Source organism: Erithacus rubecula (assembly GCF_903797595.1).
Source record: "Erithacus rubecula genome assembly, chromosome: 1".
Taxonomy (NCBI): Eukaryota; Metazoa; Chordata; class Aves; order Passeriformes; family Muscicapidae; genus Erithacus; species Erithacus rubecula.
The window spans coordinates 32,828,523-32,842,525 of NC_136658.1; the positions used below are offsets into that span (position 1 = coordinate 32,828,523).

Here is a 14,003-nt window from a genome sequence, read left to right on the forward strand (position 1 = left end):
TAAGGTCAAAATGTAGGAAATGCTGGAATTGCAGATGTGTAGAAGCACAAAAAATTGCAGTTTACGTTTCTGGTGATACAGCTGAATTGGAGATGCATGATGAAGGAACCATCAACTCACATTTCTTTACTTACAAAATTCTGAGTGTTGTAACTTTTCTGATATGTTTTGGGTTTCATAGCCTCAGAAATTCTTAAGACATGATAGATATATTTAGTAAAATATTTGTTGGGTTGATAATTAGGAAAAATTCAAATGCAGAAATAGTGAAAAATATGTTTAGTATGTCTAGACAAATGTACCAACCTGTATTGCCTTTCAAAACTCTGCAAGATAGTCCTGGCATCTTGTAATCTAACATTTTCATTGTGATGGGTTCATCTTTCCAGGAAGGCAGACAGACCTCAAACAGCAATGAGCCAAGATCAAAGACTAAGGATAGATAGGAAAGAAACTCTTGAATCCACGTATTCCTGTCTTTGTCTATCTATACTAAATACCATGGCAATAAAAAGATCTTTGAAATATTTTGGAGAGTATTATCAAACTCAGTATTTGGTATGCGGACATAGCACCCAAAGATGTGACATTAAGTCTTGTGAAGCACATCTTTATTTACACTAACTTTAACCATGTGGGCTACCACTAAAAGCCTGACCCCAGCACCTTTTTACCTGTATTCCTGGTGCTAAAGACTTTCTGCCTTCCCAGGAAGATTTGTGTAATCTTTGGGAAGCTCATGTTGTCACAGCTAGATTGTTACTGGTACCTGAGTGGACATGCCACCAGCTCACCTTCTGAAATGACATCTTGATGGGTATTGGGAGACTGGAGGACTCAAAAGCCAGATATGTTTTACTCTGGCACATCTGTGTCATCTTCAGCTGCCCAGACAGATATTTATTACCATTCTGTGTTAGCTGGGTGACATTTTGCTGGGCAAGGTTCTGGGTTGCTACAGAAACTGTCTCTGCAGATCCATTCAATCAAGCAAGACTCTAGTGACAAGACTCATGCTTTCAGCAAGAACATAAATAATTCACTTTTTTGCCGGCGAGCTCTCCATGCCTTCCCTACAAACAGGCTGGCAGCTTCAAGGAAAGCAGCTGCAATTAGCTGGAATATTATCTAGAGAGTTAAAGGCATGTTTACTAAAGTAGACTATATTTTGGATACATTTTGCTTCTCTTTTCTTCTTCTTTTTTTCTTTTTTCTTCTTTTTTCTTTTGAGAAGGGCAACCCCAGGAAGCCTCTCTGTCAATTGTTTTTCAGGAAGATAGTGGGAAAGGCTACTGGTTTAACTAAACCTGCTCCTATCACATGGCACCACACTGCCCCAGCTATCCCTCATGCAGTACAGATACCTAGGAGGCAGCTGGCTTTCTCACTGATAGAGCATGCAGCCACAAAACACCATGGAATTAGCCTGGAAAGGATTCCCTGGTGTTTCAGATCTGCCAGCACAGCTGTTGGCACAGATAGCCCTGGGTACCTGTGGCAGTGAGGGATTCACAGTGCTGGGGCTCTGTGTGTACACAGGGCACTGCAAGTGCTCGTTAAAACTCAGCATTAAGCTGAGAACTGAAATACTGCCTTCTACATGGAAAATTCAAGAGGATTCCCTCTGTACAAGTTGTAAACCCTTGTCACTCTGACTTCTTCCATCTATGCAAACTATCTGCCCAGAATTTAATCTATCCCCTTCTCAACCACACTGCTGCTGTTCAGTTCTGAGAGTTCATCAGCTCTTCCTTCTTCTACAGCAACATCCTCTTTTACAATTATTTTCAATGAATATGAGATGAATGTCAACAAATACAGGATAGATGTCAAGGAGTATGAGATAAATGTCAATGAATATTGGATGGACGGAGTCTACAGCAGTGTTTGGGTGAGCCAAAGTCTCATCCATCTTTAGGAAGAAGAATTTGCCCAAGAATTTTGTGAGGAAATTCCATGTAGTTAAACAGTATTTGGGTTATTTTAGTATATTTCATGTGGCTGTAGCTAGACCAGCCTCCATTCAAATCATGGACTATCTTTTTTTTTGTGTGTGTGTTAAAGTGTGGTCTGATTAAAAGTCCTTTAACACTTAAGTGTGTGCTGGTTTTGGCAGTAGAGTTGATTTTACTCACAGTGGCTGGTAGGGAGCTGTGTTTTGGGTTTGTGCTGGAAGCTCTGCTAATAACACAGGGCTGGTTTCTTTATCCCTCAGTGGCACTTACACAGAGCCAAGGCCCTGCTCCTCACCCCACCAGCGAGGGGCTGGGGGTGCATGGGGCTGGGACACTGACCCCAGTACACCCAAGGGATATTCCAGGCCTAAGGTGTCATCCTCAGCATATGGAGCTGGGAGAAGAAGGAAGGAAGTTGGGATTTTTGGAGACATTTGTCTTCCCAAGACACTGTTACTGTGTTGGAGCCCTGTTGTCCTGGGGATGGCTGAACCCCTGCCTGCCTGTGGGAAGTGGGGAAATGAATTCCTAGTTTTGCTTTGCTTGTGTGTGCAGCTTTTACTTCACTTGTTCAACTGTGTCCCAACCCACAAGATTTCTCACTTTTCCCTTGTGATTCTCTCCCCCATCCCACTGGGGCAGGAGCGTGAGTGAGGGGCTGGCAGGGCTTAGTTGCCATCTAGGGTCAAACCACAACAACATCACCTGTCTACAGTGTCACCTGCATCTGCTGGAGATTGAAGATGACAGATCATTGTGCTGGGAGCTGCCACATGAATCATAGCCCCTCCTGCCTCCCCTGTTCTTCTTATCACAGCTGTTTCTGGCCATGGGGAGGGGGTGTGAGGCTTCTGTGCATTGCACCAGCTTCATAAATATTTGAAGTTGGTATGGGAGAATGCATCTGATTTTCCTGGGTCCCTTTCTAGAAATATTCCTAGTCTGCCAGCTCTGTGGAATAAGGAGACTGGAAAGCTATAGACTTCTGGTCGTGATGTCAACTCCAACCAGCAACAGCTCACAGATCCACATGAGAGGAAAGACCTAATCCAGTCATATTCATACAACTGATATTTTTGCCAGAGACAATAGGTGAAAAGTATGGCAGAAGGTGTTTTTATTTCACAGATCCTGTTGGGAAAAGCAGGTGCTCACCAGCTCCTACTCAGCATGTGTGTATGATTGTTCATGCCTTAGTTTCTAACTATGTGCTGGTCCCCACTGAATTGCAGTCCTGAAAACATTACTCTGGTTGTCAAGTTTGTTTTGAAATTGAATCCCATCCTTCATTTTAACTGTGGCCTTCCCAGTTTTGTGCTATTGTATTTTTTATTCCATCTGCACTGTTAGTGAAATATTGAAAAAACTTGGATAGACCCCTGTAGCCACCTTTCTGTGCTGAAACTGTATGAAACCAGCCTGTACAGGTTTCAGTTTGTTTATGCATGATGACAAAAATCTCACTGAAGTCCATATCTCTAATGATATCTACAACTTTTTGCTTATTTATTGTTAATTTTATTGCTTAGTTGTTAATCTATCATAGAATGAAATTTTATTGCAATTTCTACTAGATATAATTTGTACCTTATGAATCCATGGTACCTGCTACTCCTCTCCTTGTTATTTTCCAAATGCTTAAAAGTAACTATTTATCTGCTCAGAGTTGAAGGAACTGAATCTTTAATTTGCTAGTTCCAAAGACCAAAGCCATCAGATCCTACTTCTTATTGATGGTATTGAAGGTACACACCTTACAGTAATCCACTAGAAATGCTGGAATTGATTTATATAATGAATTTACAGCCTGCCCCACTGCTTGCTCACAGTGAATGAGGACTTGACTAACAGAGGAACATCTGATCTTTGCATTAACACTGTGAAAATCAATTGGGAATAAAAAAGACAGTGTAAACATCAGACTCTGAAGAGGAAGAGCTATTCCCTTATGTCTTTATGGAAGCAGACCTGAGATGGATGCCTGCAGGTGCACATCACTCTGCTCAGACAGTGAATCACTGATAAATATTTTCTGAGGACAGTTACACAACCAGTTTTGCACCCCATTAGAAACTGTAGCTGCTTTGCTTATGGGACTGTTATGTGAGTCAGAAACCCTGCTCAAGTGATATTTCCAATGCTTTTTTCCTCTCTAAGAATCTGCTTAGCCATGCAAGGTTTGCTATTGGTTTGATAAGATTTTTTTTCAGATAAATCGATGTTGCTAATTACTAATGTCTTTGTTATCTATTGTGGGGGGGAAAAAAAAGAAATTGAAATATTGTCAAAGGTTTGCAAGACATTTTTTAAAATGCATATTTGTGGGGTTTTTGTTTGGTTGTTTCTTTGTAATTGAAACCAAAGCTCAAATTTCTCTTTTAACAAAAGAACCCCGTGCATCAGAAAATGCTATTTGGCAATGAGGTGCAAAGTAGTTTTCCCAAAATCGATAGATAAGGTAGGGGGTGTCTTTCTTTTTTAGCTCTTCGTTTAGATTAGAAGGAAGCACATTCTAATTTAATTGAATTTTATACTGCTCCCTGGGGCATTTTCCTGGGAAGAACTGCTGTGATTCGAGGCTAAAAATCTCGAACATCTGAAGGTGTCAATTTTTGGATTCAGCTTATTCTACTAGCCCAACAATAGCTTTGGATAGTGGTGAAAAAGTCTTTTTCTGTGTATGGTATTGCAGAAGGTTTGTAGCATTTCTCTTGAGAAGAGCAAATCTGGTCTTGGGGTGGTGCTTTAACTCTTACTTAACACAGCTCTGGTTCCAGCAACATTAACACCCACGGAACCTTGAGTAGGAGACAAAACAGGCACCCTCCCTCTTTTTTCCCACTCCCATGCTGGATGGCTTGCAATATTATGCATCTCTCTACTAAGACATCTCTTCCTTCTCTAATTTTCAGCCTGGACAAGAAAACACATGCATGGATCAGAAAACAAATTATTCTTGCCGTGCCGCCAAGCTCGTGTGTTCATTAAAATATGATTATTGTTAGCTCAACTGCAGAAACACTTTCTAGAACCTCTTCTTCTCCCACCCTGCATAGAGCCTGAAAAACATCAAACCACAGTGGGCTGGCCTCTGCTACCAGGATTAACCATGTAGAGGGTGGGGGCACTGCAGAATTATCAGCACATTATCTCTTGTTATACAGAAAAGGCTCTTCCCTGATTCTTCAAACAGGATTTTCCTGTTACAGTGTGTGGGCTGGGAGGTTTAATTACATTCTTACTCTTCCTTTGCTAGTGTGCAATTGTTTCCCAGAAATCTTTATGGAAACCTTTATGCAAGGAGGCATAAACCTGCTCAAGAAAGTAGTCTCAGTGCTCAACAAACCCAGTCCTTCTAGGGGACAGCTGTCATCATCACAATACAGCAAAGCAAGTGACCACCCCCTCAACCCTTTACATTAAGGAACAGTTTTTGACTTAAGCTTATTTTGTATCTTGTAAGAAGATTAAAGAATTAAAGAGAAACCTGTTCAGTCCATTTACTGTTAAGCATATGACACATAGCTTCATCTTGTACGGGGTCAGAATAAAGAGAAGGACATAATGACTATATGCATTTTATGCTGCTCTTGAGGATTCCTAAGGTGGAATACTCTGTCTGCATCCATCTGAGAGGATCCCCAGAACTTTGTAGTTGCATACAGATGCCATCAGCCACAGTCCCTGGAAAAAAACATCCTGAGTGAGCAGAGTAATCACTTCAGTATACTAAAAAGGAAAATTCCTTTGGCTGTGCTGCAAAGGTTTTGAGGAGGTGGAAAGGGGCTGGCAGTGGGTAGGATGGGGTAAAGTCACAGCATCCCTGCAGACCCTGCCTTAGGGGTCCCACACAAGGCCCACATGGATCAGCACTTCTTTCATCAAAGGTGTGATTAGTCCTTGCTCATCAATCACCTCGGTACACTGGCAGCACATTGGTGTGGGGACATGGAGAGGAGAGAAATGATGATGATACAGAAGTACTTACAATGTACTACTTCCCAACTGCCTTCACAATCGATTTGCCTGTGTTGTTAGCAGGGAAAAGAACTCCAGCTACAGATTGTTTGCATGCTGTAGGAACATACTGCTGCCTAATATCCCTATTTATTTATAGCCCTGTATTTGTTCAAAATGTACATGCAGTAAATATTGTCAATCATGAACAATCCATAATGAACTGTGCCAAACTGTTGTTTTTGTACTGGGAGCAGCTGGTATATTGGGATATACCATGAGAATCAGCATTTGGAGACGTGCCAAGTGAGATAGAATTGGGACAGGTTACTGGCCTCACTACAGCCAGTTATTACTTTGAGATAGGTTTACATGTGACAGTACCATGTTTGGGTATCTTAGCATATTTTTAAACATATGTAGACAAAGGTATTAGTTATGTGTTTCTGTGTCTAATTACCCACTTCAGTGCTGTGAAAGGAGACACAGTCTAGGCCCATAAGAAAACCAATCCACAATAATCCATTTATGTATTTACCCCACATTTTATATTATTTAGGCTGCAATTTCAGTTAAGTCAATAAATTTGCAGATTAGAATTATCCAGTCACCAAATAAATACAGGAAATAAGCAGAATATGTACATACTAATGAGCTGGTGATTTCCAGCAGAACTCATTAGCAAGCAGACACATTAGTAGGTTGCTCAAATAAAACCTCCTTAGACTTTCTCTATCTCCATTTTCTTCCTGAAAGCAGAAATTCTGGCTTCTCCTTTTGCCCTTTCCCCCTTGCTGCTTCCATCAGGAATAAGGAAGTATAAAGGTACCTATTTGTTTCGCTCACACTATGTGAAGCACTGCAAAGTGTACAAACCAGCTCATAAATAGGTAGAGGAGCTGCAAATATGCCTTGTTCAAGCTCTGCATCTGTTATAAAGGGCCTTGTGGTGCAAAGTGTGCAAAGGCACAAGCATTTAAAAGGGCAAAACTCAGACTCATTGATACAGGCCAACAGGGTAGCTCTGCTGAGGTGCTTTATGAGTCCTCTCTTTTGCCTTGCCCTTTTATTGCTCTTATTGCTCTTTACCTCTGTACTCACATTCTGTACTTGCAAATGATTGGAAGAACAACTTGATGCTTCCAGGCCAAAGTTTAGTAATGGGTTTACATTCAAATCTTTATGTTCAGCAGTTTGCTCTTGTCATGTAAGCATGCAAATCTACTAAGCACGTGGCAGAGGAACAACATCTGGGCAATTAAGTAAGGAATTCACATTACATATTATCCTGCAAGACACCTTAAAGCAGGCACTTCCTCATTTTGGAGTAATGAACATGTATAATTATATTAGCACTCTGGTGGAGTCAGCAGACTTACCTCCAGTTTTCCTTTGAAACAGACATCCCAAAACACAAAGCTCTTAACTTCAGAAATCAGATTTTGTTAAACATAAAGGAATATTTTTTTAAAAAAACCAACAGCAACAAGAGAGAACTCTTCAAGTTAGAAACAGAAAGTTTCTACATTAATTCCTTGTTAATTTAGTTCTTTTTCTTCCAAACACTTCTCTCTGTCCATCCTATCCTTAGAGTGATTCACTCAACCGATCTTGCTTAACTGCACCAAAGAAAAGCATCTTGTCTCCTTTCCAGGGCTCCAACCACAGCTGCAGCATCCAAGACAGAGGCAGCATCTTCCCTGGTGCCAAAACAGCCTGTACATTTTGTTATGCACCATGTTTCAGGGAGCACAATGGACACTGACCATTATAGTGAACTCAGAAGAGAGCAGGCACTCCCCCTGCAAGCTGCAGAGGGAAGCTCAAGGCAGTGGCTGCCTTGCCCTGCAGCAGTCAGTTTAGAGGCTCTGTAACTGCCTGCTTGGTCCTGCTCCAAACCAGCTGTGTGCCAGGTCGGGGTTCATTAGAGGTGCAGACATTCGGCAGTTCTGTGTCCTGTGTTGAGATATGTGGGTAAATGAAGGCACATTAGTGCATCCAGAGTGCACAAGCATGTTTAGACTCTATATAAACAGCTACATTGCCAGTATTGCAAGATAGCAATTTCTGGTGGTCACTTCACTGAGGATGTAGAGCCTGTGTAATGGAAGGGATGGGGGTAGTCACTGTGGGACAGATGCAAGAGGCTGGTGATTTCACCCCAGAGCTGTATGCCCTCACAGACTGTGACCCAGCTTGGGAGCCAATGAAGTGAACACATCTCATTTCCCATGTATGCATGAATCCCACAAAGCACATTTACATCATTTATTTATAATTTCAACAATGTGATCAAAACAAAGCAATGATCTATATTTTAGGTGACTTAGGCTGTGTTTTCACTTAAGTCAATAAATTAGCAGATCAAAATTATCCAGTCACCAAGTTACCACAGTGGATAACCAGGTCACATATTGAAAGAAGTAAATTTTTTTAAAGCTTATATTGGAATATAATAAGGGTTTAGTTTTATTTTGGCCAGAAAACCCCAGCTACTATTTAGCTAACATTTTATCACAGTTAATATGTCACTGGAGGACCCTGTCATTACTGGTCATAGGTGTCTGTGGAATATTAAGGGTATATTTTGGTCTTTGGCCAGTTAAATGATACAAGCAGACAAGAACTGTACCTAAGCTCAGTTCAACAATTGCAGTTATAGAAATGGTTGTGACACATCTTTAAATCTCCCTGCTTTTACTTGCTAGCAGTTTCACATTGTTTTTGTTATCTCTATGCAGTTACAGAGTATTTTGAAGATTTAACATGCAGACAGATGATGGTTGAATCATCTCCAACAGCAGTTTTCACATAGCACTGGCATTTTCACTGAGAATAACGTACCAGTGGCAGTGTTTTCCTTTTTGAACTGTAAGAGACACAGTTCACCCTTCTCCTCACTGGCCATTGCTTGATGACACAATAAATGCTATGTTAGGGCCCTTGGCATTGGACTAGATATATCATAACCTGCTACCCAAGGTGCAGATACAGCTTTCACTCATGCTGTTGGTTAAAATTTCTCTAAAATTCTGCTGATTTCTTGCTGACACACTTAACATGATTACAACTACTGCTCTCTCTGTGCCATTGTCAATTCATGTCAAATAAGGTATTAGCTACCAACTGTTGAAAAACTTATATGAACTCCATACCAGACATACTTAATTCAATGGCAAGGTGGTCGTGTCCACACCGAACTGGAACCAAACCCATATGTTTGGAGACCCATCACTGCATACATCCAGTAATAAAAATGATGGAAAGAGCCTCACACATGCACTGACACACTAAAATTAAGACACACTTTCACTGAGAAAAAAACAGGAATGGTTCAAGCAGCTGTTTAATTTCTTAGGATCTCTCTCCTTAAAGTTACTCTGGGATTTTACCAAATTAGGTGTTCCTATGTAAGGGTGCAAGGTGGTGTGTAAGGGTAATGGTTGAGGAAACAGCCCTGGCTCCTGGCTCAAACTGCAAATGTAGGACCTTCATCACTATCAATTTTGTTTTACAAAAATAATTAAAATTTTAAAAAGCACAGTATGTCCTTACATTTCTTCTTTTCTTGTCAATCACTGTCATGCTCTCAGCATTTTAAAGCACTCCAGATTCTTACTGTAGAGGAACAGAAGAAGTAATAAGAGCTCACAGTTCAACTTGTTAGGTTTTGGCCTACAAAACACAAGGCTGTTTGGCATTTTGTAAGAGGACATTCCACTCATAGCTGAACAGTTTTCTTGTACCAGTTGTCAAGGGGATTTTAAAAAGCTTCACATGTTCTTTATGTGTGAGTGAATACTGAGGCTTGGGAGGATTTTGATTTTGGTTCTAGTGTTTCAGGGAAAGATGAGAAGAATGGAGAACCTCTCATCTCTGTTTTAAGTTAGTTCTTGAACTCCTGGCTACTTGTGTTTAGTTACATTTCTGAAAGATAGAACTGCGCTGGGCACTGCCTCACATTTTCCGCTGCTTGAAGTTTGATCTTTCAGTATTAAAAAATGGCAGTTTTCAATCACCCAAGTTTTGATTTTGTTCAGGAGATTGACACATCTGCCCCACGTCACCCATGATCAGGCAGCAGGGTAGTATTTTTCTGTACTGTTGCACCAATATGTATTTCTTTCCTTTGTCATGGAAGCTGCAGCACATCAGTAGAAAAATGGACCCTGCAATAACTGTGATGACTTCTAATCCTTACAGTCTCAGCTTGTTTTAATGCTTGCCTTAGCTCAACTCAATAGAATGACTGGAGTTGCAATAGCATGTGCAAGGTTGTTCTTTGGTAAATCTCTTTGCCTTGGCTTCTCACAAGATGAAGCATCTCTGCTGCAAGGGAGAGACAAGATACATGCAGGAAAGAGTAGAGTTTGTTTTGCTGATAGGAAACTGCTTTTTGAAAGAGAAGTAGACCCTCCTCTGAGCAGGTGTTCTCTTTAAACATGTCACAACTGCCCTGTTCCTAAAGTCCATCCTGTCAATGCCTTCCTTGTTGATTTTGGCAGAAAGTTCAGACAAATCAATTAACTGGTGACAAATCTCTGCTCTAGGAAAGTAAGATCGCACTGTGAAAACCAAGAATAGCCATTAAAACATTCCACAAGAAAATGCCTCATGTTACATCTGTACTTAACTTGTCAAAGACTTTCCAAAATTCTGTTCCTTGATGAAGCAACTGTCAGCTGTCAATATCTAAAGGCATTGCATTTCAGACCTGGAAAACTGTTGGCTCTTTTACCCCACTGATGTAATTTGGCTTGTTCCACCTTCTTTCCTCCTTCTTTGTAGGATACCAGCTAAAATGAGCTGCTTCTAGGAAGGCACAGTGGCTGTAAACTAGCATATACATGATGCTTGAGTTCACACAGGGTCCAGCAATGGGCAGGACCAATGAGTGACTTATGATGCTGTCCCAGAGATGAACAGGAATGTCTCTCTGGCAGAAACAAATTAACAACATTGCTCTGCAATCTCCAGCTATTTGGCAGCACACCCAGCAGTCTGCACAGCCACTAGAAATGTAGCTCTTCAGCCAAGACATTAAGTCAAAGTTAAACTAAACCACTGCAAGTAAGGGCCATCCAACCAGCTCTACCTAAGCCTTTGCTTTATTCTTCAGAGAAAGGATAAAATGCCCAATGTAATACCTTGTGAAAGATTTTGTGTTATGTTTTCAGGCACTTAGTCTATTTCATCCCTTGAAGGGTCAGATGTCATACTGCTGAGACTTCACTGGCACTAGGGCCTCTCTCCAAAAGGCAGTGAAACATAATCTGGTGGAGCACTACAGTATGTACTTTCCATCTGAATCCAGAACTTTGTGAACCCCTCATTACTTTCTGGGAGGATAGGTACCTACAGTAAATACAAGCAATTAATCCCCCAAATCAAGAATTCATTAATTTAGACCTAACTATACACAGGTAATTTTTCATTAAATTATAATTCAAACCAGTGATGTGGATCAAACCTTTTCCCTAGGAAAGAGCAGCAATTCATTCAAAACTGGTAAAACTGGGACCAGTTGAAGTGAAAACAGTCGTCCAGTATCATCAATTCAAATCCCAGGGGACAGGTCACAACCAACAAAGAGCTTGTACAGGGAAGGCTCAAGGGTTAGAGATGACTCAGTACTTCACTGCATCATTGCAAACAGGAAGAGGCTGTTTCATAAGTCATGGGTCATTTCCATGACTTGAAAGCCCATCTGTATACAAACAGATCATTACAGCAAGGAATCATACACATGATTTCCCATCTTATTAACCTCAAGCAGAGCACAAGTGCTGGGCACCCTTAAATCCTGCAGAAAGCTCTGTGTAGTCTGGTGTAGATGGGAAACTTCCAGAAGAACCGCTGTGTATGCTGCTGTCATAAATACACTCTTGCATCTGCAATAATCTTCTGTTATTCTCCTGACCCTTTTCCTCTATCCCTTAATCATTCTTGTGGCATGTCTATGTATTTACATACATCAAACACACTTTTTGCACCACGGACACAATTTTGGAAACAGGTTCAAAAGGCTTGATACCTGCCGATGAAGAGGAAGTGAATCTTATTCATGTTTGGAACAGTTTCTCTTTTGAGAAGAGAAAGCCAAAGGTCATCTGCTATTTGTAGCCTTTGTGAAGATGCCTCTTCAATTTTTTTGCTTGAGTTGGAGAAAAGTTGCTCTATTTCTGCGAACAGAGAGGAATTTTACCTACTCTAGTAAATACTAAGGCTGCATCTGTGCTATACTTCTGTAATAGTTCAAAACTGCTGATACTCAAATGTTTAGGTATTTTAATTACAGAGCTTTAGATAGAAATTCCAGTTTGAAAATAGTTTCTGAGTGGTAAATAAAAGAAATCAAGAATAGAAATGTTTGAATTTTACTTCAAACCTTTTAAAACTACTTAAAGATATGTAGGGAAATTCTGAACACATCTAATTCAGAATATAAATCACTATATATTAGAATATAGAACATTTTCCATCATCATTTACCTTTAATTTTGTAAAGCTTCTCAACAAATCTCCAGTCAACAAAATCCTGAACTACTTACTCATGCACACATGGTCCCATGTGGAATTCCACTGATTCCATTGAAGTTAATGACTGTCTACTAATTACATTACTTTAACTGTTACACTTTATTCCCTTAGACGTGAAATCAGATCCATAAGTGTGTGCAGACTTTAAAAGATTAGAAGCAGGGTACTACCCCATGTTATCAGCAGCAGCCTGCAGGCACAGTGGCTCAGCTGTATCTCAGCTAGATGTGGTGGTCAGATATTTAACTTTGAATTAGCCTAGCCTCTTTTTCCTCTGTGGTTAAAAGAAAGGAACAAACATCTCGAGACAAATTAGTCTCCCTGCAAGACAGACACAAGAATTGAGCCCATTCCTACAAAAACTACTCACGTAATTAACCATCTAGTCATTAACTGTCACAAACAGTGGGACTCCACGTGAGAATAATTATACACGCTCAAGGGCTGTTTGGGCTGAGGCTCCTGCTAGCTTGTGTTCTCTAAACTGAGATCTTGAATTAGGGTAAGAGGTGCTGAAAGCAATCTTAGGATGCGTGCACTGCTCTCCACAGAGTGCAAGGAAAGCCCAAGCATGCACTGGGCATCTGGCAGGTCTGAAGCTCAGGGAAATTACTTCCATTCACTACTAGTGCCTTTATGTTTCAATCCCTAATAAATGCTGGAGCACTAACAACTTATGCAATTATTTATTTCAAATACCTTGATCCTAGGCAGAAGTAGTTCCCAATCAACACCAATATAATTTCAAGCCTTTCCTCCTACATTTAACTATATTTGGTTATTTTTACATGGAAGAATAATGCCAGAGGAGAAAAATCTAAAAACAAATCAGCGAGGGAAAGCTGAAACAAAAATCTTGGCTAAATACTTCTTTCTTGTAATTACTAACTAAAGATGAAGTATTAGGCACTAAAGGAAGCACTGAGGCCGTCACGCTCAATACTCACGCTGCAGTGGTTAAACATTACAGCAATAGATAAACGGTCTTAGCGCCACCCTCTGCTGGTGGACACCACCCGTACAGTGGGCCAGCAGCGAAGGCAGCTCCAGCAGCCTCTCCAGATGCAGAGCCAGCAGGGATCAACGCCCTGACCTGCATTTTGCAGCACCTCGTAGTATTCGGCTGCCCTAGAGAGTGGGGCAGTGTGACCCGAGGGGGCCCCTCTGTGCCCCTTCGCATTACAGGAGCCTCCGGTTCTGCAACGGGAAGCTCTGCCATTCCCTCCCTGCCCATACAGCTGCATCCAGCCCGGCTCTCACCTTACAGCCCTGTCCCTAGGAGGCTGCCAGGAGAGAAAATACGAACAGGATTTACAACTGCTAACACAAACCGTGCTCTCTTTGCTGCTCTGCAGGCAAAACAGGTGGGCTAGGAAACCACAAACCATGCCTGAACAAACCCTGTACTGACTTGCACAACCACCTGCATGCATTCATTTTAATTAAAATAAAATGCAGACCTAATGTTTCTGTTTTGAAAGTTAGGGCTTATGACTTTTACTGTTTTCTAAAGAAATAACACAAAGCCACCTTGCATTTTGTACTCAGAAA

At 41.0% G+C, this 14,003-nt stretch overlaps 1 long non-coding RNA gene across 2 annotated transcripts; it reads right to left on the minus strand.

The window, feature by feature from the left end:
• Positions 1-8,165: 8,165 nt before the first annotated feature.
• On the minus strand, positions 8,166-13,604 carry LOC306801184. 2 transcript variants are annotated; one of them, XR_013774006.1, is made up of 2 exons: positions 13,241-13,604; positions 8,166-12,094 (listed from the first exon to the last, which is right to left on the minus strand). It is a non-coding gene; the product is annotated as an uncharacterized lncRNA (long non-coding RNA). The 2 variants fall into 2 exon arrangements; XR_013774007.1 differs by having other exon boundaries at positions 12,623-13,604.
• Positions 13,605-14,003: the final 399 nt, after the last annotated feature.